We start from the raw sequence: 26,311 nt of genomic DNA on the forward strand, positions 1-26,311 counted from the left end.
AGACTGTCATTACTGTTTCTCCTCTCTGGGTTGAAGGTAGGATGAGACGGTCATTACTGTTTCTCCTCTCTGGGTTGAAGGTAGGGTGAGACTGTCATTACTGTTTCTCCTCTCTGGGTTGAAGGTAGGGTGAGACTGTCATTACTGTTTCTCCTCTCTGGGTTGAAGGTAGGATGAGACTGTCATTACTGTTTCTCCTCTCTGGGTTGAAGGTAGGGTGAGACTGTCATTACTGTTTCTCCTCTCTGGGTTGAAGGTGGGGTGATGCTGTCATTACTGTTTCTCCTCTCTGGGTTGAAGGTAGGGTGAGACTGTCATTACTGTTTCTCCTCTCTGGGTTGAAGGTAGGATGAGACTGTCATTACTGTTTCTCCTCTCTGGGTTGAAGGTAGGATGAGACTGTCATTACTGTTTCTCCTCTCTGGGTTGAAGGTAGGATGAGACTGTCATTACTGTTTCTCCTCTCTGGGTTGAAGGTAGGGTGAGACTGTCATTACTGTTTCTCCTCTCTGGGTTGAAGGTAGGGTGAGACTGTCATTACTGTTTCTCCTCTCTGGGTTGAAGGTAGGGTGAGACTGTCATTATTGTTTCTCCTCTCTGGGTTGAAGGTAGGGTGAGACTGTCATTACTGTTTCTCCTCTCTGGGTTGAAGGTAGGATGAGACTGTCATTCTCCTCTCTGGGTTGAAGGTAGGATGAGACTGTCATTACTGTTTCTCCTCTCTGGGTTGAAGGTAGGGTGAGACTGTCATTACTGTTTCTCCTCTCTGGGTTGAAGGTAGGATGAGACTGTCATTACTGTTTCTCCTCTCTGGGTTGAAGGTAGGATGAGACTGTCATTACTGTTTTTCCTCTCTGGGTTGAAGGTAGGATGAGACTGTCATTACTGTTTCTCCTCTCTGGGTTGAAGGTAGGGTGAGACTGTCATTACTGTTTCTCCTCTCTGGGTTGAAGGTAGGATGAGACGGTCATTACTGTTTCTCCTCTCTGGGTTGAAGGTGAGGTGAGACTGTCATTACTGTTTCTCCTCTCTGGGTTGAAGGTAGGGTGAGACTGTCATTACTGTTTCTCCTCTCTGGGTTGAAGGTAGGGTGAGACTGTCATTACTGTTTCTCCTCTCTGGGTTGAAGGTAGGGTGAGACTGTCATTACTGTTTCTCCTCTCTGGGTTGAAGGTAGGGTGAGACTGTCATTACTGTTTCTCCTCTCTGGGTTGAAGGTAGGATGAGACGGTCATTACTGTTTCTCCTCTCTGGGTTGAAGGTAGGGTGAGACTGTCATTACTGTTTCTCCTCTCTGGGTTGAAGGTAGGATGAGACGGTCATTACTGTTTCTCCTCTCTGGGTTGAAGGTGAGGTGAGACTGTCATTACTGTTTCTCCTCTCTGGGTTGAAGGTAGGGCGAGACTGTCATTACTGTTTCTCCTCTCTGGGTTGAAGGTAGGGCGAGACTGTCATTACTGTTTCTCCTCTCTGGGTTGAAGGTAGGGTGAGACTGTCATTATTGTTTCTCCTCTCTGGGTTGAAGGTAGGGTGAGACTGTCATTACTGTTTCTCTCTGGGTTGAAGGTAGGATGAGACTGTCATTACTGTTTCTCCTCTCTGGGTTGAAGGTAGGGTGAGACTGTCATTACTGTTTCTCCTCTCTGGGTTGAAGGTAGGATGAGACTGTCATTACTGTTTCTCCTCTCCAGGTTGAAGGTAGGGTGAGACTGTCATTACTGTTTCTCCTCTCTGGGTTGAAGGTAGGGTGAGACTGTCATTACTGTTTCTCCTCTCTGGGTTGAAGTTGGGTGAGACTGTCATTACTGTTTCTCCTCTCCAGGTTGAAGGTAGGATGAGACTGTCATTACTGTTTCTCCTCTCCAGGTTGAAGGTAGTGTGAGACTGTCATTACTGTTTCTCCTCTCTGGGTTGAAGGTAGTGTGAGACTGTCATTACTGTTTCTCCTCTCTGGGTTGAAGGTAGGATGAGACGGTCATTACTGTTTCTCCTCTCTGGGTTGAAGGTAGGGTGAGACTGTCATTACTGTTTCTCCTCTCTGGGTTGAAGGTAGGGTGAGACTGTCATTACTGTTTCTCCTCTCTGGGTTGAAGGTAGGGTGAGACTGTCATTACTGTTTCTCCTCTCTGGGTTGAAGGTAGGGTGAGACTGTCATTATTGTTTCTCCTCTCTGGGTTGAAGGAGGGTGAGACTGTCATTACTGTTTCTCCTCTCTGGGTTGAAGGTAGGGTGAGACTGTCATTACTGTTTCTCCTCTCTGGGTTGAAGGTAGGGTGAGACTGTCATTACTGTTTCTCCTCTCTGGGTTGAAGGTAGGGTGAGACTGTCATTATTGTTTCTCCTCTCTGGGTTGAAGGTAGGGTGAGACTGTCATTATTGTTTCTCCTCTCGGTTGAAGGTAGGGTGAGACTGTCATTACTGTTTCTCCTCTCTGGGTTGAAGGTAGGGTGAGACTGTCATTACTGTTTCTCCTCTCTGGGTTGAAGGTAGGGTGAGACTGTCATTATTGTTTCTCCTCTCTGGGTTGAAGGTAGGGTGAGACTGTCATTACTGTTTCTCCTCTCTGGGTTGAAGGTAGGGTGAGACTGTCATTACTGTTTCTCCTCTCTGGGTTGAAGGTAGGGTGAGACTGTCATTACTGTTTCTCCTCTCTGGGTTGAAGGTAGGGTGAGACTGTCATTACTGTTTCTCCTCTCTGTGTTGAAGGTAGGGTGAGACTGTCATTACTGTTTCTCCTCTCTGGGTTGAAGGTAGGGTGAGACTGTCATTACTGTTTCTCCTCTCTGGGTTGAAGGTAGGGTGAGACTGTCATTACTGTTTCTCCTCTCTGGGTTGAAGGTAGGGTGAGACTGTCATTACTGTTTCTCCTCTCTGGGTTGAAGGTAGGGTGAGACTGTCATTACTGTTTCTCCTCTCTGGGTTGAAGGTAGGGTGACCTCTCTGGGTTGAAGGTAGGGTGATCTCCTCTCTGGGTTGAAGGTAGGGTGAGACTGTCATTACTGTTTCTCCTCTCTGGGTTGAAGGTAGGGTGATCTCCTCTCTGGGTTGAAGGTAGGGTGAGACTGTCATTACTGTTTCTCCTCTCTGGGTTGAAGGTAGAGTGAGACTAAGGAGTTGTGAGTTATTTTTGCTGTTGTCTTCAGTACTGAAGTCAGTCAGTTCTATTGGCAGTATAGAAGTAGTGAGACCTGTAAACGTGTCTTTGTCTGAGGTAAGATACATTACCTAAAATCACTGTCGATCGATCTATCTAAGTCTATTATATATATTCATTGGATGGTTTCTGCTGAAAATCTGACCCACAGTGGCTGGTTGCTGTGCATTGTGGTTCACTGGCACTCATTTTCATTTGTTGTCTCTGTGTGAAGTCTGGAAGGAATTCCTCGGGTTTTGTTAGTCTTACAACACGGTTAACCTGTTGCTGGCTAATAAAATAATGTCAGAAAAACACCTTGTGTTTGAATGTGTTATTGGAGAGGTATCGAAGGCACCAGGGCTCAACCCCCCCACAACGAGACGAGGACCAACCAACCAAAAAAGCACAACTCTCGCTCACAATTTAAAAAGGTGATACTTTATTTCTCCTATTTGAGTTCAAATCATTACTTTTTTGGCCGTCAATGGCCTTTAACAGAAGCATTCTATTGTGTTTTTACCTTTTGATTCGTACATTTTATTTTTCTTCCAAGAAACAAGTCTTATCAATTTGCCTGTGTCATTTAGTGCATGTAGACAATGCCACCACAAGGTGGCGCTGTGTTTTTAAATGTATTTTTTAAATAGTGTAACTGCATGCTACATCCTGTAGGTGGCAGCCTCGAGTCACTGTCGACAGTGACTGGTGTGCTAACAGTGTAACAGGTATATCAACTGTGACTGTTTTGACAACTACATTAGAGGGACAGTTGTCTCGGGGGTAAAGAGGGGACTCCAGTTTCCTTTTTCACCTCATTTTGACACCTGATTGACTTCACAAAAGACTCAAGTCAAATTAGGTGGTGGTGGTGGTATGTTATGGTATGGCACAAGTGGGAGGGGGGTCTCTATTGCTCCTCTGTGTGTCTTTCAGAGGGGTTGGGGTTAAAAGCAGAAGTCACATTTTCAGGTTGGACCTTGTGTGCGATCGACTAAAATGGTGACCTTTTAACCCTTTATTTTTGAAGCAAAGAGGGAGGTCGATGACATAACAGATTCCCATCAGATAAACTCCTTGAATGTCCTACTCTAAGTTTGCAATTTATATTTTGAGTCATTTAGCAGGTTCTCTATATTCAGAGCAATTAAGGTTTAGTGCCTTGCTCAAGATCACATTGACAGATTTTTCACTTAGTCGGCTCGGGGATCCTAACCGGTAACTATTTGGTTACTGGCCCATCACTAGGCAACCTGCCGACCAATGTAGGTATCCATTCTGTCTTGCTTCTCAAAAAATAAACTGAAAATATTATGATTACAAGTCTTCTTAGAAGAAAATAGTCCCCACGGAGAGATTAAACATGAATCATTACCGAAAAAGGAATTGAGGTCGGTGCTGTTTGTAAGTGGAACACACTTTACGTTTATGTGGGAAAAGACACTTTGGAAGAGGAGATGTTGCTTCACTAGAAGATAAATATCCAACTAACACACGCACACACACACACACAGAGAGAGCTGCTGATGATAGAGGCTGTTGTATCCCTACTGTAAATAATGGCCTAACGATCTCACATCTGGTAGGGTAAATGTTCTGTAAACTAATCTCAGTAAATGGAGCCAGACCGAGCCAGGAAGGCAGGCAGGTTAACATGTGGGTGGCTGAGCTGTGTGGTAGTTGTGTTTTTAAGACTCCGTAGTTAAACTACTATATTATACGACTACTGTTCTAATAATATTGAACTACTTAAAGGCTGTGTGGAATAGTGATCTGTCAACATCAGGAAAACGTCAGTCAACAAACTCACATCAGCCAGCGTCTAGACTACAGAGAGACATGAGAAAACCCCAGGGACGACTGCTAACCCTAAACAGGAAGCTGAATGTTGTGGCTGTGTCCCAAATGGCACCCTATTCTCTTTCCAGGGCACTACTGTTGACCAGGGCCAATAGGGACACACCTGTGGCTGAGCCTGTATCCTATCAACAGATCCTCTTGACCAGAGCTTAAGACATTCCTCTACATGTTCCTTTCCACATCATCCTACCCTCACCCCCTTTTTACTCAGTCAACCCCTGACACCTCTCTTCCTCTCCTACTCTTCTCCTCTGTCCTTCTCTCCATCTCCCCTCCTTCCTCTCCAACCTTTCCACATCATTCCTACCCTCACCCCCTTTTTACTCAGTCAACCCCTGACACCTCTCTTCCTCTCCTACTCTTCTCCTCTGTCCTTCTCTCCATCTCCCCTCCTTCCTCTCCAACCTTTCACTAAGGGGCATCTAGACTCCCCAGACAGCCACACTGCAGTATAATAACAGACACTTGAGCCCTGGGGGCTCCAAAATGGCTCCCCAGTGGTGTCTCCTCTCTGTGGCACTGGCCAGAGCTGTATCTGATGTTACAGTTGTAGAGGGTAAGGGGGACATCGAGGGCTGAAGCGTGGGGGGGGGGTCAGAGTTCCTTTTCACTCCAAGGTCCAAAGTCAATATTGGAAATAGAGGGGAAAAGATGCAGACAAAGAAAGGATGACAGAGAAAGAGAGAGAGAAAAAGGTTGATTTATTCCAGAGGTTTCTCAGGTTGGGCCAGGTTCTAGTCAGAACAGGAGACCCTGAGGGACTGTCTGTATCCCTCCATCCATCTGCCCAGACATCATCTATTACCTGTAATTAGCCTGGTGATGGTCCACTGAGCAGAGAACGATGTGCGGTGAGTAATCAGACCCTCCACTCAACCTGAAGGGGTTGTGTATAAAAAAAATTTGGTACCTCTGGTTGGTTGGTGAAGTAAGGTGATGTAGCAGACCCCCTCCTCCTCCTCTCTGGTTGGTTGGTCCCGGAAGTAAGGTGATGTATCAGACCCCCTCCCCTTCCCCCTCCTCCTCTCTCTGGTTGGTTGGTCCCGGAAGTAAGGTGATGTATCAGACCCCCTCCTCTCTCTGGTTGGTTGGTCCCGGAAGTAAGGTGATGTATCAGACCCCCTCCTCCTCCTCCTCTCTGGTTGGTTGTCCCAGAGGTGAGGTGATGTATCAGACCCCCCCCTCCTCCTCTCTGGTTGGTTGGTCCCGGAGGTGAGGTGATGTATCAGACCACCCCCTCCTCTTCTCTCTGGTTGGTTGGCCCCGGAGGTGAGGTGATGTATCAGACCCCCTCCTCCTCCTCTCTGGTTGGTTGGTCCCGGAGGTGAGGTGATGTATCAGACCACCCCCTCCTCCTCTCTCTGGTTGGTTGGCCCCGGAGGTGAGGTGATGTATCAGACCCCCTCCTCCTCCTCTCTGGTTGGTTGGTCCCGGAGGTGAGGTGATGTATCAGACCACCCCCTCCTCCTCTCTCTGGTTGGTTGGCCCCGGAGGTGAGGTGATGTATCAGACCCCCCCCTCCTCCTCTCTGGTTGGTTGGTCCCGGAGGTGAGGTGATGTATCAGACCCCCCTCCTCCTCCTCTCTGGTTGGTTGGTCCCGGAGGTAAGGTGACGTATCCAGGCCATCACCAGGGCTCTGTGGGATATCTAGTGGCCCACGACCGAAATTCCACCCTATTCCTTCTGTAGTTCACTAATTGGCCTGTGGTCAAAAGTAGTACACTAATTGAGTATCATTTGGGCCACTACTGTGGCTCTCTCTAATGGTTTCTATTAGTGGAGAAAACATGCCCGTGTTCTGTGTGTCTGACAGTATACAGTATGCTGCTGTGCATTTGATTTGTGAGGGGGGATATGACTGAATTACAGCAGTCACAGTGGTACTTGTCGTCTTCCCTGTGTATGTCCAGGCTCTTCCACAGATCCTGTCTAGATCAGTTCTGTGTGATTTACTGCCTTCAGGTGTGTTATGTCTACCTTTCCTTATTGTTGTTCCCCTGTGTTGTTTAGCATAGTCTGGTGGTGAGGTATGGGAGTGAATGTTGGGGTACGTCCCAAATAGTACCCTATCCCCTGTGGGCCCCGGTCGAAAGTAGTGCACAAAATAGGGAATAGGATGCCGTTTGAGAAGCAGTCATTGTGAATGACGTAATGGTGGACAGGAGAGGTCCTGGCCGGATGCATGCATGCATTCAGTCATTCAGTCAGACAGACAGACAGACAGACACAGACAATTCGGTAAATCTATATACAGTGGGGCAAAAAAGTATTTAGTCAGCCACCAATTGTGCAAGTTCTCCCACTTAAAAAGATGAGAGAGGCCTGTAATTTTCATCATAGGTACACTTCAACTATGACAGACAAAATGAGAAAAAGAAATCCAGAAAATCACATTGTAGGATTTTTTATGAATTTATTTGCAAATTATGGTGGAAAATAAGTATTTGGTCACCTACAAACAAGCAAGATTTCTGGCTCTCACAGACCTGTAACTTCTTCTTTAAGAGGCTCCTCTGTCCTCCACTCGTTACCTGGATGAATGGCACCTGTTTGAACATGTTATCAGTATAAAAGACACCTGTCCACAACCTCAAACAGTGACACTCCAAACTCCACTATGGTCAAGACCAAAGAGCTGTCAAAGGACACCAGAAACAAAATTGTAGACCTGCACCAGGCTAGGAAGACTGAATCTGCAATAGGTAAGCAGCTTGGTTTGAAGAAATCAACTGTGGGAGCAATAATTAGGAAATGGAAGACATACAAGACCACTGATAAGTTTTCATTTTCGGTATCCCCAAAAATATTTACAGTGGATACCTACAGCTAGAGAGTTCACAGTACTGGGTTCACAGTACTGGGTTCACAGTACTGGGTTCAAATCAAATCAAATTTTATTTGTCACATACACATGGTTAGCAGATGTTAATGCGAGTGTAGCGAAATGCTTGTGCTTCTAGTTCCGACAATGCAGTAATGGGCAAGTAATCTAACTAACAATTCAAAAAAACTACTGTCATACACAGTGTAAGGGGATAAAGAATATGTACATAAGGATATATGAATGAGTGATGGTACAGAGCAGCATAGGCAAGATACAGTAGATGATATCGAGTACATTATATACATATGAGATAAGTATGTAAACCAAGTGGCATAGTTAAAGTGGCTAGTGATACATGTATTACATAAGGATGCAGACGATGATATAGAGTACAGTATCAACGTATGCATATGAGATGAACAATGTAGGGTAAGTAACATTATATAAGGTAGCATTGTTTAAAGTGGCTAGTGATATATTTACATCATTTCCCATCAATTCCCATGATTAAAGTGGCTGGAGTAGAGTCAGTGTCATTGACAGTGTGTTGGCAGTAGCCACTCAATGTTAGTGGTGGCTGTTTAACAGTCTGATGGCCTTGAGATAGAAGCTGTTTTTCAGTCTCTCGGTCCCAGCTTTGATGCACCTGTACTGACCTCGCCTTCTGGATGGCAGCGGGGTGGATGGCAATGGTTGTTCCCCATCATTTGCAACGATGTAAATGAGCGTCATCACCATCTTTCCTTTGCGTTCATAACTGTCGCGATTACCAGCTGAGGTAAACTTTTATCAGTTGATTTTACTCCTGCCTCAGAGTTTGTCTGACCAGTGGTCTTTAAACATCATCCTAAAAACCTACTCTGAGGTGGGATTTACATTTTTTTAAATCCTTCTTAAAACCTCTTGAGCTTACTTGAGACGCAGACGTCTCACCTAGAGCTCTAGAAATGCACATGCGCGACGCTATATGCTAATGGTATTAGTTAAAACGCAAACGTTCATTAAAATACACATGTTTGGTATTAAAATAAAGCTACAGTCATTGTGAATCTAGCCACCGTGTCAGATTTTTAAAATGCTTTTCGGCGAAAGCATGAGAAGCTATTATCTGATAGCATGCAACACCCCAAAAGACCCGTAGGGGATGTAAACAAAAGAATTAGCATAGTCGGCGCTACACAAACCGCACAATAAAATATAAAACATTAATTACCTTTGACCATCTTCTTTCTTTGCACACCTTGATGTCCCATAATCAATACTGGGTCTTTTTTGGATTAAATCGGTCCATATATAGCCTAGATATCGATCTATGAAGACTGTGTGGAAAACGGAAAAAAAGAGCGTTTCATAACGTAACGTCATTTTTTAAAAGTTAAAAATTCGACGATAAACTTTTACAAAACACTTCGAAATACCTTTCTAATGCAACTTTAGGTATAACTACACGTTAATAAGCTATAAAAATCATCAGGAGGCGATGTAAATTCGATAGCCTGCCGTGTGGAAAAATGTCCGGAGAAAAAGACAGACAATGCCTCGGGTTGGTGGTCGGAGAGAATCGGTTCCCTTTGGGCGGATCTACCAAGAATCAATTCAGATTCAAATGAGGAGACTCTATAGATCCTGTGGTAGCTGTAGGTACTGCAAGCTTGGCCAAATATATTACGGTTCACCTTTAACAATTCATGGGAGTGGCGCATGGATACTTTTTCCATCTCCAGTGATCAGATTTTCCTGCGCTTTTCGATGAAACAGACGTTCTGTTATAGTCACAGCCGTGATTTAAACAGAAACGTCTGAGTGTTTTCTATCCACACATACTAATCATATGCATATACTATATTCCTGGCCTGAGTAGCAGGACGCCAAAATGTTGCGCGATTTTTAACAGAATTTCAGAAAAAGTAGGGGGAAGCTTAAGAAGTTAAAACCGGATTTAGCAGGATTCCTAGGACCTTTTCTGAGATGTTTTGTGGATACGGGCCCTGGTTCACAGGTCATTGATACAGGACAAAGCTCCTGAGACCCTGCAACCGCTAACACACCACAGTCAGATAAGATGCAGGCCAGGTCTTCTCTAGCTGTTTCAATGAGCCTAGATGTTGACAAGACTGAAATATCAAGTCCGTAGAAAAGTTAGTAACTATGTCATGTCACATAGCTATAGGACATAGTCTAGATAGATCAGGAATACATTGCAGCATCTGTCCTGGAGTTTGAGGGTCTGAGGTGGTACTGCATCTGTGGTGGAGGTTGAGGGTCTATGGTGGAGGTTGCGGGTCTTTGGTGGTACTGGGTCTGTCCTGGAGGTTGAGGGTCTGTGCTGGACGTTGAGGGTCTGTGGTGGTACTGGGTCTGTCCTGGAGGTTGAGGGTCTGTGGTGGTACTGGGTCTGTGGTGGTACTGGGTCTGTGGTGATTCTGGGTCTGTGGTGATTCTGGGTCTGTCCTGAAGGTTGAGGGTCTGTGGTGGTACTGTGGTATGGTGTGGTTTCAACCTTCCCTGTGGGTGTTCTTTATTACATGATTCTATTACCAGTTTAATACTACTGCGATACTACACACTCCTAGCAGACAGCCATGCTACCAGACTAAACATACATTAGTTGTTTGTCAGAGAGGTCTGTGGGTCTCTGTCTGGTTTCCTTTTCTCAGCCTTCCCCAGGCCTTCATCCAAACCCCACAACACAACTTATTCTACCAGGTTTATTCTCTTGGAAACTGGTTGTCTCTTTTTCGAGAGAGACCTGACCAAAAATAACAACAGACATTACAAGTGGTGAAAGCCACAGAGGGGGGGGTGAAGTAGACCCCATGTTTATTTTACTAAAGCATGAAACACAGAGAATCTGACTGCTGATAGACTCCCTATAGGTACTGATCACAGTAGGAGGCCGTTCCTTCTCTTGCTAGAACAATAAGTGGTTCCTGCTGCGGAACCGGCGAACCTGTCGTTGTAGAAGCGCAATGCTCCTCTATGGCCGACAACTTGACTATGAGCCAATCAGAGGGGAGGGGGGCTGGGTAGCCTAGTGGTTAGAGCGTTGGACTAGTGACCGGAAGGTTGCAAGTTCAAATCCCCGAGCTGACAAGGTACAAATCTGTTGTTCTGCCCCTGAACAGGCAGTTAACCCACTGTTCCTAGGCCGTCATTGAAAATAAGAATTTGTTCTTAACTGACTTAACTGACCTAGCCTCCAAGTGGTGATAGCCTCCAAGTGGTGATAGCCTCCAAGTGGGGATAGCCTCCAAGTGGTGATAGCCTCCAAGTGGTGATAGCCTCCAAGTGGTGATAGCCAACAGGAGTGACAACAAAAGTCCAGCCCCTTTTCGTCAAAGAATGCAAAGAGAGATGGAGAGGGAGAAGCGTGAACTTTCCAGCAGTATTGAAATGGACAGAGAGAGTTCTAGATCTTTCCAGCAGTATTGAAATGGACAGAGAGAGTTCTAGATCTTTCCAGCAGTATTGAAATGGACAGAGAGAGTTCTAGATCTTTCCAGCAGTATTGAAATGGACAGAGAGAGTTCTAGATCTTTCCAGCAGTATTGAAATGGGCAGAGAGAGTTCTAGATCTTTCCAGCAGTATTGAAATGGACAGAGAGAGTTCTAGATCTTTCCAGCAGTATTGAAATGGACAGAGAGAGAGCGCTAGATGCAAGGGGTCTTGTTTTTCCTAGCCACCATGCTTCTACATCTGCATTGCTTGCTGTTTGGGGTTTTAGGCTGGGTTTCTGTACAACACTTTGAGATATCAGCTGATGTACAAAGGGCTATATAAATACATTTGATTTGATTTGGTCTGTGCTCTGGTTAACCTGCTGATGTAATTAACTTGGCCTCCGTGGATCCTCCACGTGCCGTAAACTAAAAAAACCCATCACCTGTCCCACCACAGTCCCAGGGTTATGACATAATTTAGTCTCATTGAGATCCACATCAATATTACAGCACATATTTACAGTAGTCACAGCCCCAGGGTGGTATAACTAACTAACATTCACTCACCATTGGAGTTACAGCATCATGAGATTAGATTTTAAAGCATGGTTAGCAAAAATTAACAGGATAGCCACTGTCTGTTTGAGAGAGAGAGAGAGAATCAGAGAGAATGAGAGAGTGAGATAGATCTGGCTATGTGCACACTGCCCTCAAAATGAGGTGGAAACTGAGCTGCAATTCCTAACCTCCTGCCTAATGTATGACCATATTAGAGACACATATTTCCTTCAGATTACACAGACCCACGAAGAATTTGAAAACAAATCCAATTTTTATAAACACATATCTATTGGGAGAAACATTACAGTGTGTCATTACAGCAACAAGGTTACTTGCCTGACTACTGACTGCGGTCCACACTGTAAACTACAAACCCTATCCCCATGGGGTTAATGTGGGGTGTTGGTGGTTGTGAATTAGTCTGTGAACTGTGTGTGTGTGTGTGTGTGTGTGTGTGTGTGTGTGCGTGCCAGCAACTAATTGGAGAGTCAAAGCTAAATATCAGCTGCTTGTGGCAGAGGAGACGGATGTGAGTTACCACAGGATATGTGGCAGAGGAGACGGATGTGAGTTACCACAGGATATGTGGCAGAGGAGACGGATGTGAGTTACCACAGGATATGTGGCAGAGGAGACGGATGTGAGTTACCACAGGATATGTGGCGGAGGAGCCGGATGTGAGTTACCACAGGATATGTGGCAGAGGAGACGGATGTGAGTTACCACAGGATATGTGGCGGAGGAGCCGGATGTGAGTTACCACAGGATATGTGGCAGAGGAGACGGATGTGAGTTACCACAGGATATGTGGCAGAGGAGACGGATGTGAGTTACCACAGGATATGTGGCAGAGGAGACGGATGTGAGTTACCACAGGATATGTGGCAGAGGAGACGGATGTGAGTTACCACAGGATATGTGGCAGAGAGGGAATAGAAAGCATATCATAGGAAGGCATAAGATTATGCCCAAAGAATGCTAGAAAAATTATATATTGCTGTAAAGTCATCAGAAATGGTTTGTGTAAAAAATGCTTTAAATAACCAGAAAGTTTTAAAAAAAAACATTATTTGAAGCAGGCATTATGGATCTGATTTGAAGCAGGCATTATGGATCTGATTTGAAGCAGGCATTATGGATCTGATTTGAAGCAGGCATTATGGATCTGATTTGAAGCAGGCATTATGGATCTGATTTGAAGCAGGCATTATGGATCTGATTTGAAGCAGGCATTATGGATCTGATTTGAAGCAGGCATTATGGATCTGATTTGAAGCAGGCATTATGGATCTGATTTGAAGCAGGCATTATGGATCTGATTTGAAGCAGGCATTATGGATCTGATTTGAAGCAGGCATTATGGATCTGATGTGTGTGAAGCAGGCATTATGGATCTGATGTGAAGCAGGCATTATGGATCTGATTTGAAGCAGGCATTATGGATCTGATTTGAAGCCAGTATTATGGATCTGATTTGGTATTAGCCAGTATTCTGGATCTGATTTGAAAGCATTATGGATCTGATTTGAAGCAGGCATTATGGATCTGATTTGAAGCAGGCATTATGGATCTGATTTGAAGCAGGCATTATGGATCTGATTTGAAGCAGGCATTATGGATCTGATTTGAAGCAGGCATTATGGATCTGATTTGATTTTGAAGCAGGCATTATGGATCTGATTTGCATTATTTGATTTGAAGCAGGCATTATGGATCTGATGTGAAGCAGGCATTATGGATCTGATTTGAAGCAGGCATTATGGATCTGATTTGAAGCAGGCATTATGGATCTGATTTGAAGCCAGTATTATGGATCTGATTTGAAGCCAGTATTATGGATCTGATTGGAAGCCAGTATTCTGGATCTGATTTGAAGCAGGCATTATGGATCTGATTTGAAGCCAGTATTATGGATCTGATTTGAAGCCAGTATTATGGATCTGATTTGAAGCCAGTATTATGGATCTGATTGGAAGCCAGTATTCTGGATCTGATTTGAAGCAGGCATTATGGATCTGATTTGAAGCAGGTACTATTGTATCATTAGCATCGTTACCCTTCACTCCATAGATCCTTCTTACAGTTAGGATTTGGGATCTTCGAGGAGGGAGGGCTGGGAATCAAATGTACTGAATTACATCCTATTCCTCTATAGTGTGCTACTTTTGAATGGGGGCTGTGAGGCTTTATGTAGGGAACAGTGTTCCATTTGAGAACGAGACAGAGTACAGGACACACCGCTCATAAGAAGACCAGCTTTGGACAGCAGTCCTAGGTTCAAATAGTATTTGTTCTCCTTTCGAATGTTTTTAAGCGTTGGATTGAGACTGCATGCGGTGCCAGATGGGCAAGGTTTGAACTGGCTATCAGGCTATCCCATTGGTTGTTCTGCAACCAGGCAAGCTCGATCAAGCGCATCAAAAGCATTTGAAAAACATAAAAAATACTAACTGAACCCATGTCCGTTGGACAGATGCTTCGGCCAGCTGGGGACAAAACTCCTCGCCAGTCAACTGAAAACAAGGATCAGGATGCAGCGACAGGGGTTTCGTTCCATTTCCTCGTCTGAACAGACACTCTAAGTTACTTTCTCATGTCAGCCAAGACTCCAACATTGTCATTCGAATATCAGTAAGACAAAACTGACCATTTTAGCATGTTTGGCCATTTACATATTTTCAAAAACAACATGAGGTATCAATAAAGGACTGGAAGATAATGCTGAGGGGGGAAGATGGGAGACTAGCTGGAACCTTAGAGGACCTTGGCTGGGAGACTGAGAAAAACTGTGGGAGAGGAATTCTGAGCATGGTTCTGGTTGTCCATGGGCTTTTATCTAAACCATGTTGTTATATTTGATTTCTTGGTGAGGTGGCTGGCTGGAGATTTGATTTATTGTTGAGGTGGCTGGCTGGAGGGCTGATTTCCTGTTGAGCTGGCTGGCTGGAGGGCTGATTTCTTGTTGAGGTGGCTGGCTGGAGGGCTGATTTCCTGTTGAGGTGGCTGGCTGGAGGTTTGATTTCCTGTTGAGGTGGCTGGCTGGAGGTTTGATTTCCTGTTGAGGTGGCTGGCTGGAGGTCTGATTTCCTGTTGAGGTGGCTGGCTGGAGGTCTGATTTCCTGTGGAGGTGGCTGGCTGCAGGTTTGATTTCTTGTTGAGGTGGCTGGCTAGAGGTTTGATTTCCTGTTGAGGTAGCTGGCTGAAGGTCTGATTTCCTGTCTGTGAAAAATGATCTTGTCAATCTGCCGACCAGGGGCAGAATTTCTCTCTGGTGAGCTAGCCTGTTCTCCCTCCTCCTCTTCCTCCTTCCAATGGATTCTTGCCACTTTGGATTTTCTCGCATGAAAGTTTGAAATTTCATTTTGGAAGAGGAGAGGGGTGGGAGGGAGGGAAACAGAGAGAGAGAGATAGAGGACTCTGCCATGTGTTGGAGGAGTGGAGGACTCTGCCATGTGGTGGAGGAGTGGAGGAGTGGAGGACTCTGCCATGTGTTGGAGGAGTGGAGGACTCTGCCATGTGTTGGAGGAGTGGAAGACTCTGCCATGTGTTGGAGGAGTGGAGGACTCTGCCATGTGTTGTGTTGTTGGAGGAGTGGAGACTCTGCCACTGGAGGACTCTGCCATGTGTTGGAGGAGTGGAGGACTCTGCCATGTGTTGGAGGAGTGGAAGACTCTGCCATGTGTTGGAGGAGTGGAGGACTCTGCCATGTGTTGGAGGAGTGGAAGACTCTGCCATGTGTTCTTTCTCTTTTTGGGGTTGAGTGCATCATGGAAGTAGGTCAGAGAAGGAAGTACATGGCAGCAGAGGGAAGAAAAGACCTGTGCTGATGAAGGGGGTGGAATATTTTGGTCTGGGACCAATTGAGAAGTATGGCAGCTCCTTCCTGTAACTTACCCTTTAACAAAGGAGAGCAATGGGAAGACAGAGAGAGAGGAGAGCGAGCCGGAGGGATAGAGAGGTGGGAGAGTGTAGGGAGGGGGGGGTAGTGTGAGAGGAGTCGTACAGAGATATACAGCATATTCCCTTTCACTGTTCCTGTCCTGACAGTAGCCTGGTTTCATGACAGTAGCCTGGTTTCATGACAGTAGCCTGGTTTTCAGTAGCCTGGTTTCCTGACAGTAGCCTGGTTTCATGACAGTAGCCTGGTTTCATGACAGTAGCCTGGTTTCATGACAGTAGCCTGGTTTTTAGCCTGGCCAGTAGCCTGGTTTCATGTGAAGTCTGCAATTTACCATTTAGCCATTTTGTAGACGTTCTTATCCAGAACAATTTACTGTACAGTGGGTTACATTCAATACAAATCACAGACACCTCTGCCGTTTAATTAATGCCAGAACAGTTATACTTCAGGAAAAACCTGAAACCAAGTCATATCTATAGTAAACATTCAGAACGATTTACTGTGCTGTACATTCAATCAATCAAAGTAGCAGAGCCATACATACTGTACTGACCTAATATCTAACAGTTATACTTCAGGAAGAACCTGATACCCAGCCGTATCTACAGTAAACATGCAGAAGTTCTTATAGGGACTGACTCTCTGACTGTAGTACTGTATGTACACTACCGTTCAAAAGTTTGGAAAGTTTTATAAATGTCCTTGTGATAGTCCGGTGGTCATTCGATGACTTGGGAGTCTGGAGTCTCTGACAGTTTTATGAGCTTTCCTCTGACGCCGTCTATTATATAGGTCCTTGATGGCAGGAAGCTTGTCCCCAGTGATGTAGTGGACCATACGCACTACCCTCTGTAGTGCCTTACAGTCAGATGTCAAGCAGTTGCCATACCAGGCGGTGATGCAACCGGTCAGGATGATCCCGACGGTGCAGCTGTAGAACTTTTTGAGGATCTGGGGACCCATGCCAAATCTTTTCAGTCTCCTGAGGGTGAAACAGTTTTGTTGTGCCCGCTTAATGACTGTCTTGGTGTGTTTGGACCACGAGAGATCGTTGGTGATGTGGACACCAAGGAACTTGAAACTCTCGACTCGCTCCACTACATCCCGTTGATGTTAATGGGGGCATGTTCGGCACGTCTTTTCCTGTAGTCCACGATCAGCTCCTTTGTCTTGCTCACATTGAGCTTGTTGTCTTGGCACCACACTCCCAGTTCTCTGACCTCCTTCCTATAGGCTGTCTCATCGTTGTCGGTGATCAGGCCTACCACTGTTGTGTCGTCGGCAAACTTAATGATGATGTTGGAGTCGTGTTTGGCCATTCAGTCGTGGGTGAACAGGGAGTACAGGCGACTAGTCATGCACCCCTGAGTGGCCCCAGTGTTGAGGATCAGCATGGCAGACGTGTTGTTGCCTACCCTTACCACCTGGGGGAGGTCTGTCAGGAAGTCCAGGATCCAGTTGCAGAGGGAGGTGTTTAGTCCCAGGGTCCTTAGCTTAGTGATGAGCTTCATGGGCACCATGGTGAACGCTGAGCTGTAGTCAATGAACAGCATTCTCACATAGGTGTTCCTTTTGTCCAGGTGGGAAAGGGCAGTGTGGAGTGCGATTCAGATAGCGTCATCTGTGGATCTGTTGGGGCGGTATGCAAATTGGAGTGGGTCTAGTGTTTCTGGGATAATGGTGTTGATGTGAGCCATTACCAGCCTTTCAAAGCACTTCATGGCTACAGACGTGAGTGCTACGGAGCCGTAATCATTTAGGAAGATTACCTTTGCTTCCTTGGCACAGAGACTGGTGGTCTGCTTAAAACATGTTGGTATTACAGACTCAGTCAGGGAGAGGTTGAAAATGTCAGTGAAGACACTTGCCACTTGGTCTGCACATGCTTTGAGTACACGTCCTGGTAATCCATCTGGCCCCGCGGCTTTGTGAACGTTGATCTGTTTAAAAGTCTTGCTCACATCGGCTAACGAGAGCGTTATCACACAGTCACCCAGAAGCGAGCATAAAACGCATTTAGCTCGTCTAGTAGGGTCGCGTCACTGGGCAGCTCGCGTCTGGGTTTCCCTTTGAGTCCGTAATAGTTTTCAAGCCCTGCCACATCCGACAAGCGTCCGAGCCGGTGTAGTAGGTGTCCGGATTAGTGTCCCGCTCCTTGAAAGTGGCAGCTCCACCTTTAGCTCGATGCAGATGTTGCCTGTAATCCATGGCTTCTGGTTGGGATATGTACGTACGGTCACTGTGGGGACGTCGTCGTCGATGCACTTATTGACAAAGCCGATGACTGAGGTGGTAAACTCCTCAATGCCATTGGATGAATCCCAGAACATATTCCAGTCTGTGCTAGCAAAACAGTCCTGTAGTGTAGCAGCCGCGTCGTCTGACCACTTCCGTATTGAGCGAGTCACTGGTACTCCCTGTTTTTAGTTTTGGCTTGTAAGCAGGAATCAGGGGGATAGTATTATGGTCAGATTTGCCAAATGGAGGGTGAGGTAAAGCTTTGTACGCATCTCTGTGTGTGGAGTATAGGTTGTCCAGAGTTTTTTCCCCCTCTAGTTGCACATGTGACATGCTGGTAGAAATGAGGTGATACGGATTTAAGTTTCCCTGCATTAAAGTCCCCGGCCACTAGGAGCGCCGCCTCTGGATGAGCGTTTTGTTGTTTGCTTATGGCCTTATACAGCTCATTGAGTGTGGTCTTAGTGCCGGCGTCGGTTTGTGGTGGTAAATAGATCACTATGAATAATATAGATGAGAATTCAGTTGTGCACCGGGGCCTCTCACTCCTCTTTCTATTCTGATCTACACCTTATCATGAGGTATTCAGGCAAGCAATAACTTCTTTATTATTAGACACCCCCCCCGCCCCTCTTCTTACCAAACGTAGCTGCTCTGTCCTGCCGATGCACAGAGAAGCCAGCCAGCTCTATATTATCTGTGTCGTCATCCAGTCACGTCTTGGTGAAACATAAGATATTACAGATTTTTATGTCCCTTTGGTAGGATAGTCTTAATAGTACATCATCCAGTTTGTTTTCCAATGATTGAAGTTGGCCATTAAAACGGAGGGTTGTGGTACTTTTTAATTAATTATTATGCAAATAACAAGCGGCAACGGTGAGAGACTTATTTCTGGATTTTTAAAAGTAGAAGCTCGAATTGTTTGGTCACAGACCTGGATAGCATGACAGAACTCTGCAGGCTGTCTCTGCAGTAGATTGCAACTGCGCCCCCTTTGGCAGTTCTATCTTGTCTGAAAATGTTGTATTTGGGGATTGAAATTTCAGAATTTTTGGTGGACTTCCTAAGCCAGGATTCAGACATGGCAAGGACATCAGGGTTGGCGGAGTGTGCTAAAACAGTGAATAAAATTTAGGGAGGAGGCTTCTGATGTTAACATGCATGAAATCAAGGCTTTTACAGTTACAGAAGTCAACAAATGAGAGCGCCTGGGGAATAGGTGTGGTGCTGGAGGCTACAGGGCCTGGGTTAACCTCTACATCAGCAGAGGAACAGAGGAGGAGTAGGATAAGGGTACGGCTAAAAGCTATAAGAACTGGTCGCCTAGTGCGTTGGGAACAGAGAATAAAAGGAGCAGATTTCTTTGTGTGGTAGAATAGATTCAGGGCATAATGTACAGACAAGGGTATGGTAGGATGTGAGTACAGTGGAGGTAAACCTAGGCATTGAGTGATGATGAGAGTAGTTTTGTCTCTAGAGGCACCAGTTAAGCCAGGTGAGGTCTCCGCATGTGTGGAGGGTGGGACAAAAGAGCTATCTAAGGCATGTTGGGCGAGGCTGGGGGCTCTACAGTGAAATAAAACAATAATCACTAACCAAAACAGCAGTAGATAAGGCGTATTGACATTAGGGAGAGGCATGTGTAGCCGAGTGATCATAGGGTCCAATGAGTAGCAATAGGTGAGTCAGAGAGCCGTTCGGTAGTCGCTACTACGGTAGGCAAGCTGGAGACACGGCGATTCAGAAAGCTAGTGGGCCGGGGCCTGCAGATGGGTCTTCAGCAACGTCGCAACGGAAAAAGCCTGTTGAAACCACCTCGGATGATTACGTCGGCAGACCAGTCGTGATGGATCGGCGGGGCTCCGTGTCGGCAATAAACGATCCAGGCCAATTGGCTAAAGAGGTATTGCAGCCCAAGAATTAGCTGGTAGACCTCTTTGGCTAGCCGGGAGATAGGCCTAGCTCAAGGCTAGCTCAAGGCTAACTGGTGCTTGCTTCAGGACAGAGGAGTTAGCCAGGAGTAGCCACTCGGATAGTAGCTAGCTAGCTGCGATGATCCGGTGTAATAGTCCAGAGCTTGTGGTAGGAATCTGGAGATGTGGTACAAAAAAAGCACTCCGATATGCTCTGGGTTGATATCGCTCTGTGCAGACTGGCAGGTATTGACCGAGCTGAGGCTGGCTGGTGTCCGAGTTAACAGCAAAGACCACCAGCAGTGGATAACTGACTACTAGCTAGTTAGCTGGCTAGCTTCCAATGGGGGTTCCGGTTATAAAGTATAAAAATAGCAGCTCCATACCACATTGGGTGAGGCGGGTTGCAGTAGAGTATACTCAGTCCGTAGATGGAAAATTAGATAAAAATATATACAAAACTATATAAAACAAATGAGGAAAACGATTATTTACACGGGACAAGACAAACACACGTCTGACTGCTGCGCCATCTTGGATACATAGATCCCCTCCCCCCTTTTTTACAATGCCTCTACTCGCTGTTTATTATCTATGCATATTCACTTTACAAATTAGCTCGACTAGCCTGTACCCCCACACATTGACTCGGTACCGGTACACCCTGTATATAGCCTCGTCATTGTAATTTTCTTGTAATTTTCTTGTTACTTTTTGATTTAATTTTACTTAGTGAATATTTTCTTAACATTATTTCTTGAACTGCATTGTTGATTGAGTGCTTGTAAGTAAGCGTTTCATGATGAGGTCTACACCTGTTGTATTCGGCGCATGTGACACATGAGGTCGAAGGAATTGTCCGTAGAGTTCTGAGACAGGATTTTGTCGAGGGACAGACCTGGGGAAGGGTACCAAAATATTTCTGCAGTATTAAAGGTCCCCAAGAATGCAGTGGCCTCCATTGTTCTTAAATGGAAGAAGTTTGGAACCACCAAGACTCTCCCTAGTGCTGTCTGCCTGGCCAAACTGAGCAATCGGGGGAGAGGGCCTTGGTCAGGGAGGTAATGTTTTGCAGTGGCAGGGACTGGGAGACTAGTCAGGATCGAGGGAAAGATGAACGGAGCAAAGTACAGAGAGATACTCAATGAAAGCCTGCTCCACAGCACTCAGGACCTTAAACTGGGGCAAAGGTTCACCTTCCAAAAGGACAACAACCCTAAGCACACAGAAAGATAACGCAGGAGTGGCTTCGGGACAAGTCTCTGAATGTCCTTGAGTGGGTCAGCCAGAGCACGGACTTGAACCTGATCTAACATCTCTGGAGTGACCTGAAAATAGCTGTGCAGCGACGCTCCCCATCCAACCTGACAGAGCTTGAGGGCATCTGCAGAGAGGAATGGGAGAAACTTCCCAAAACCAGGTGTGCCAAGCTTGTAGCGTCATACCCAAGAAGACTAGAGGCTGTCATTTCTGTAAAAGGTGCTTCAACACAGCGTCTGAATACTTATGTAAATGTCTTATTTAATCCATTTTAGAATTTAGTCTGTAATCTCACAAAATGCGAAAAAAGGTCAAGGTGTCTGAATACTTTCCTGAATACACATCTGTTGTTTTTAATGCTGGGGCTTGTCTCCATTCCTGGAAGTGTTCTTGAAGTGTTCTTGAACTTCTTTCACCTTGTAATTACGTTCTGAGAGAATTACAACAAACATAATGTTTTCGTGTCATAATGGTTTAACCATCTGTCTCCAAAATATCCCATGGCCATTGTGACAAAACTTCACAGAGAAAAGGCTTCAACATTTTCCTCTTTTTCAGCATCTTTTACCTACTGTACTCAATACTGGTATTCTCTGTCCATCTGGAAGGGGGAAAAAATCCTAAACATCAGTGGATTTGAATACATTCTAGACCCATGGTTTTCCTCGTACCTTTTACAACACACTATATTGTACAGGGTTTTGTAAGATACGGTATGTTGAGTGAAATGGATATAAGAAAACGCGTCTCTATCGGACAGTAAAATCCCAGGTTATTTCCAGTGTTGACTCAGAATGTGTTTGGCAGATTTAGGAACGTTAGGTCACTGCTTTTCACTAATAGAGCCTGTAGCCTTGGACATGCCTGAGTGGAACAATGACTCAGAGAGAGAGAGAGAGAGGCAGGGAGGGAGGGAAGGAGAGAGGGAGTGGGAGGGAAGGAGAGAGAGCACGAGAGAGAGAGAGAGGGAGGGAGAGAAGGAGAGAGGGAGTGGGAGGGAAGGAGAGAGGGAGTGGGAGGGAAAAAGAGAGAGCACGAGAGAGGGAGTGGGAGGGAAAAAAGAGAGGGCACGAGAGAGAGAGAGGGAGGGAGGGAGGGAAGGAGGGAGGGAAGGAGAGAGGGAGTGGGAGGGAAAAAGAGAGAGCACGAGAGAGAGAGGGAGGGAGAGAGGCACAACAGGAGGGAGAGAGGGAGTGGGATAGAGAGCGAGAGAGCAGGAGTGAGGGAGAGACAGAGCAGGGGAGAGAGGGAGAACAAGGGATTTCCCCTGAAACACAGGACAGAACAGCTCTTTGCTGCAGTATTCACACTAAAACAACATGTCTGGGAGCAGAGGGTAAAGGAAATCTCCATGTAGTGCCAAGCTCCTATATACACACACACACACACACACACACACACACACACTTCTCTTCATAGTCCATCTATTCTGTGTCCTCACATCATTCCCTACCACCAAGGGACTAGAGAGTCATCTGTCCAGATCATTCATCCACCTCCACCTACTGTATCCAGCCAACTATTCTGCCTCAGTTGTATCATCCATCCTTCCTTTATCCACCCACTCAACCACCCTCCCTGTATCCACCCACTCCGACAGCTAAAGCGGAGCAGTATACTACAGTAGAGAGCAGCATAGAGCAGTAGACTACAGTATAGAGCTGTAGACTACAATATAGAGCAGTAGACTACAGTATAGAGCAGTAGACTACAGTATAGAGCAGCATAGAGCAGTAGACTACAGTATAGAGCAGTAGACTACTGTAGAGAGCAGCATAGAGCAGTAGACTACAGCATAGAGCAGTAGACTACAGTAGAGAGCAGCATAGAGCAGTAGACTACAGTATAGAGCAGTAGACTACAGTATAGAGCAGTAGACTACAGTATAGAGCAGCATAGAGCAGTAGACTACAGTATGGAGCAGTAGACTGCAGTAGACTACAGTATAGAGCAGTAGACTACAGTAGAGAGCAGCATAGAGCAGTAGACTACAGTATGGAGCAGTAGACTACAGTATAGAGCAGCATAGAGCAGTAGACTACAGTATAGAGCAGTAGACTACAGTATGGAGCAGTAGACTACAGTATAGAACAGTATAGAGCAGTAGACTACAGTATAGAGCAGTAGACTACAGTATAGAGCAGTAGACTACAGTATAGAGCAGTAGACTACAGTATGGAGCAGTAGACTACAGTATAGAGCAGTAGACTACAGTAGAGAGCAGCATAGAGCAGTAGACTACAGTATGAAGCAGTAGACTACAGTATAGAGCAGTAGACTACAGTATAGAGCAGCATAGAGCAGTAGACTACAGTATGGAGCAGTAGACTGCAGTAGACTACAGCATAGAGCAGTAGACTACAGTAGAGAGCAGTAGACTACAGTATAGAGCAGTAGACTACAGTATAGAGCAGCATAGAGCAGTAGAGAGCAGTAGACTACAGTATAGAACAGTATAGAGCAGTAGACTACAGTATAGAGCAGTAGACTACAGTATAGAGCAGTAGACTACAGTATAGAGCAGTAGACTACAGTATGGAGCAGTAGACTACAGTATGGAGCAGTAGACTGCAGTAGACTACAGTATAGAGCAGTAGACTACAGTAGAGAGCAGCATAGAGCAGTAGACTACAGTATGGAGCAGTAGACTACAGTAGAGAGCAGTAGACTACAGTATAGAGCAGCATAGAGCAGTAGACTACAGTATAGAGCAGCATAGAGCAGTAGACTACAGTATAGAGCAGTAGACTACTGTAGAGAGCAGCATAGAGCAGTAGACTACAGTATGGAGCAGTAGACTACAGTATAGAGCAGCATAGAGCAGTAGGGAGCAGTAGACTACAGTATAGAACAGTATAGAGCAGTAGACTACAGCATAGAGCAGTAGACTACAGCATAGAGCAGTAGACTACAGTATAGAGCAGTAGACTACAGTATGGAGCAGCATAGAGCAGTAGAGAGCAGTAGACTACAGTATAGAACAGTATAGAGCAGTAGACTACAGCATAGAGCAGTAGACTACAGTATAGAGCAGTAGACTACAGTATAGAGCAGTAGACTACAGTAGAGAGCAGTAGACTACAGTATGGAGCAGTAGACTGCAAGTTACAGAGAATGTTGTCCGAGTATGTCCCAAATGGCACCCTATTCCCTATTTAGTGCACTGCTTTTGCCACAGGGTTCTGGTCTAAAGTAGTGCACTATATATAGGGAATAGCATGCCACAGGGTTATGGTCTAAAGTAGTGCACTATATATAGGGAATAGGGTGAAATAGGGCTCTGATCAACAGTAGTGCACTATCTAGGGGATAGGGTGCCATTTGGAACAAAATGGTCTGACATCATGTCCAGATTCAGTCTAATGTGTTTACTCTGAGTTGGTTATTTTCATGTTCCTCCTCCAGCCTTGATCCCAGATGCAGAGAATCAAATGAAAGCGTGTCTGGGGTGTTGGACGAGGGGCAGGGACGTGGGCCAAACCCCAGTGACAGCAGCCCAGCGGGGAGAAATGGACACAACGATGACAATCAATGGATTGTTGCTGTTTTCGCAACCATGAAGAAAACTCCCCATGGCAACAACATACTGCTGCTAACATTTAGTTTTCATGTCACACACACACACACACACACACACACACACACACACACTCACTCACACTCACACACTCACACTCACACACACTCTCTCACACACACACACTCACTCACACACACTCACTCACTCACTCACTCACTCACTCACACACACACACACACACACACACACGTCACTCATCATAAAGCTTGTGGTCTCGTCTCCGGCCCCCCATTACATAATCTAGCAGCATTGTAAGCCCCCCTCACCATCATCAAATTCAACTACATTATCTGTCCTGTTTTAAACGATTATACTCCACTTCCCATAATGACTGTCATGACTAGTTTGTCATTGAGAGAGAGAGAGTCGATCGGGGAGTGGGTTCTTCTTCTCTTTCTACATATTCATAGTGGCTTGTTTGAAGATGTTGGTCGGCCTTGTTCCGTCGCGGGAGTAAGAAATGTCAGTCAAAAGAAGCTACAATTCATAACCTTCATTCTGAAGTTGAGATCTACATTACTTCCCAAATGGCACCCTATTCCCTATATAGTGCACTACTTTAGACCAGGGCCCTATTCCCTATATAGTGCACTACTTTTGACCAGAGCCCTATTCCCTATACAGTGCACTACTTTTGACCAGGGCCCTATTCCCTATATAGTGCACTACTTTTGACCAGAGCCCTATTCCCTATACAGTGCACTACTTTTGACCAGGGCCCTATTCCCTATATAGTGCACTACTTCAGACCAGAGCCCTATTCCCTATATAGTGCACTACTTTTGACCAGAGCCCTATGGGCCTTGTTCAAAAGAAGTGCATATGGAATAGAGTTTATTTATTTAGGAAGCCTTGATTCTACAGAACAGAGAGAAGAGAGGAATCAAGAAGTCAACATCAGGAAGATAGAGAGGACTCAGGAAGTCAACATCAGGAAGATAGAGAGGACTCAGGAAGTCAACATCAGGAAGATAGAGAGGAATCAGGAAGTCAACATCAGGAAGATATAGAGGAATCAGGAAGTCAACATCAGGAAGATAGAGAGGAATCAGGAAGTCAACAGCTCGACTGGGAGAGTGATTTGATTTTACGGCCAGGCGGGGTGGTTGGGTGTAAACCAAGATGTTGAAAGTGTTAGATTTAGTATCCTGCATCCAATAAGTCACCCTCCCATACCAACACTCTCTACCCCTCCCAATGTCTCCTTCACTGCTCTCTCTCTCCCTGCCCATTCTTCACTGCATACATCTGTAACTGCTCAGGGTCCAGTGGGTTGGATCTGCTTTGTAAAAAGCCCTGAACACTATGACCAGAAAAGAAAGAGCTGGTCTGAGCCATAGACTGTTAGAGTGTAGCAGACCAGAGTAGGACAGAGTGCATCTCTCTAACCCACAGCTCTGTCAGGGCAGCAGGTGGTCTGGCTAGTGGGACACTTTTAGTAAAAAAAAAAAAAAGGTTACACAAGTGTTCTTCGGCTGTCCCTACATGAGACCTCTTTTTGGCTCCAGTTAGAACCCTTTTGGGTTCCATGTAGAACCCTCTGTGGAAAGGGTTCTACCTGGAACAAGATAGGGTTATTCAAAGGGTTCTCAAACG

General features: G+C 45.6%; 1 long non-coding RNA gene across 1 annotated transcript; it reads left to right on the forward strand.

Moving 5' to 3' along the window:
* The first annotated feature begins 1,449 nt into the window (after positions 1-1,449).
* On the forward strand, positions 1,450-3,450 carry LOC121846954. The gene is made up of 2 exons (XR_006083954.1): positions 1,450-1,481; positions 3,052-3,450. It is a non-coding gene; the product is annotated as an uncharacterized LOC121846954 (long non-coding RNA).
* The last annotated feature ends 22,861 nt before the right edge of the window (positions 3,451-26,311 follow it).

Source organism: Oncorhynchus tshawytscha, linkage group LG08 (genome assembly GCF_018296145.1).
Source record: "Oncorhynchus tshawytscha isolate Ot180627B linkage group LG08, Otsh_v2.0, whole genome shotgun sequence".
In the NCBI taxonomy this organism is placed as follows: Eukaryota; Metazoa; Chordata; class Actinopteri; order Salmoniformes; family Salmonidae; genus Oncorhynchus; species Oncorhynchus tshawytscha.